The following is a 2,065-nucleotide window of genomic DNA, read 5'->3' as shown; positions in this document are numbered from 1 at the left end:
TTAGAGGCCAGCGCTCCTGATGACAGAGTTTCGCCTTCTGCTGATGATACTGACATGGTCCCTACTGATGCATTGTGGGTTGTTCCGATTGGTGACCCTTCAACGAGTCGTCAGTTGATTTCCCATGACTTGGCAGTTCCCTCGTTCTTCTCCAACCTCCAGGCAATTTGGTTTCCTCTGGTCTGACTTTTATTCTAGGTAGACTGCTGTTATTATACTCATCTGTTCTTAATGTTAGGCATTAGTGGACGAGATGGCTGGCCAGCTGAAATTGCAGGGTGCCTCTGTCCCAGAAGGAGCTTTGTCTCTGATGCATTGGAATCCGGTGCTGCTTCAGCGGCGTGTATCTGATTTGGAGATGGCAAATGCTGGTTAGTGCCCTTCATTTCTTTTTTAGCTATTTGACTAATCTGCTTTATAGCTGGACATCCTTGTTGACTGTTTCCTGACAGATATGGCCCGACAATATTCTGATCTTGAAAAAAAGTATTCCTAAGGTCAGGCTGAACTGGCCCGGCAATATTCGGATCTTGAAGAAAAGTATTCTCACGGTCAGGCTGAACTGGCTTGGGTCTCTGCTTCTCTGAATGATGCTAACACGCTGATCTCCACTCTCCATGCTCAGCTTGATTCTGAAAAGGTGGCCACAGAATTGAACTTTCACTTGCCCTTATCTGTTATGTTTTCAGTGCTTGCTTGACGTTGGAGAAACTGGCCCTTGTCTGCAGGAGGAGAAGCGTACTCTTGCCACTTCTCGCGACAACCTGGACAAGTTATATCGTGATGCCAGCAACTCGTTGACTGTCTTGGAGAGGAGCCATCGTTTCACCAAGGAAGACTTGGATAACCATCGTTACAAGTTGCAAGAGTCCCTGGATGATATGATTCGCCTCAGGCAATTGGTGTCGAGCAAGGATACTGTCATCAAGGATCTGGGTGCTTCCAAGAAGTCGGTCGCCCAGGAGCTAGAGGCCGCTCGTTTGGCTGTCAAGGCCGCTAAAGATGCTTCTGCTACTCTAAGGGCTCAGCGCGACAGAGCTATGGACAAAGCCATCCGCGCGGGGCGGATCCTGATGAGAAGACCCGGCGTGGTTGTTCCTGGCGACATAGTTGCGGACGTGAATGCAACTCCTGATTCCTCGGGTTGTCCCTCTTCGTCGGTCGCCCCTGAGAAGAAAATTTCCAAATAGAAAACACTGAATGTTTTGAGTATATGGTTAGTGTCCTCGGATGTTTCGTTAGAAAACACTTTTCAGTACTGAATGCTGTTATTGTTTTCCCGTTGCTAGAATTCAACGGTATCTACAATCGTAAAAGTAAATGCATTATGATGGTTTTGAAATTTTTTCGTGGGGCATAGAAATCGCCCTGGGATGAATAACCGCAAACATGCCGAATGTGCCGTGCCAATTTAAGTCGTTACCAACTTAAATCGATCGCTCCGTTATTAGGGGTATAGTGATCACCCCGAGTCAAGTAAGCATGAGCATGTCGCACCGCCTTAAGCCATTGCCGACTTAAACCGATTGCTCTATTAGTAGGGTATAGTGGTCACCCTGAGTTAAGTAAGCGTGAGCATGTCGCACCGCCTTAAGTCATTGCCGACTTAAGCCGATTGCTCCGTTAGCAGGGTATAGTGGTCACCCCGAGTTAAGTAAGCATGAGCATGTCGCACCGCCTTAAGACATTGCCGACTTAAACCGATTGCTCTGTTAGTAGGGTATAGTGGTCACCCCGAGTTAAGTAGATCTTAGCATATCGCACCGCCTTAAGTCATTGCCGACTTAAGCCGATTGCTCCGTTAACAGGGTATAGTGGTCACCCCGAGTTAAGTAAGAATGCAGGTTGATAGCGAACAATTTGAGTGCTCTTGAAGTCTTTTTATTGATGATATATTTCCCAGTTTACAGAATACATCGCCGTCCCAATAGCTTTTGAGATATAGCTAGGGGTAAAACTTCCTGAGGTGTTCTATGTTCCATGAGTTCCTAATTTCCGTACCGTTCATTTGAGTGAGACGATACGATCTAGGCCGAGTAACTTCCGCTACCATGAATGGTCCTTC

At 46.9% G+C, this 2,065-nt stretch overlaps 1 pseudogene; it reads left to right on the top strand.

The window, feature by feature from the left end:
* Nucleotides 1-253: 253 nt before the first annotated feature.
* Nucleotides 254-1,190, top strand: LOC109945361 (uncharacterized; annotated as a pseudogene).
* The last annotated feature ends 875 nt before the right edge of the window (nt 1,191-2,065 follow it).

The sequence above is a fragment of the Zea mays genome, chromosome 3 (assembly GCF_902167145.1).
Source record: "Zea mays cultivar B73 chromosome 3, Zm-B73-REFERENCE-NAM-5.0, whole genome shotgun sequence".
Lineage (NCBI taxonomy): Eukaryota > Viridiplantae > Streptophyta > Magnoliopsida > Poales > Poaceae > Zea > Zea mays.
This window is presented reverse-complemented; position numbering and strand designations above follow the sequence as displayed.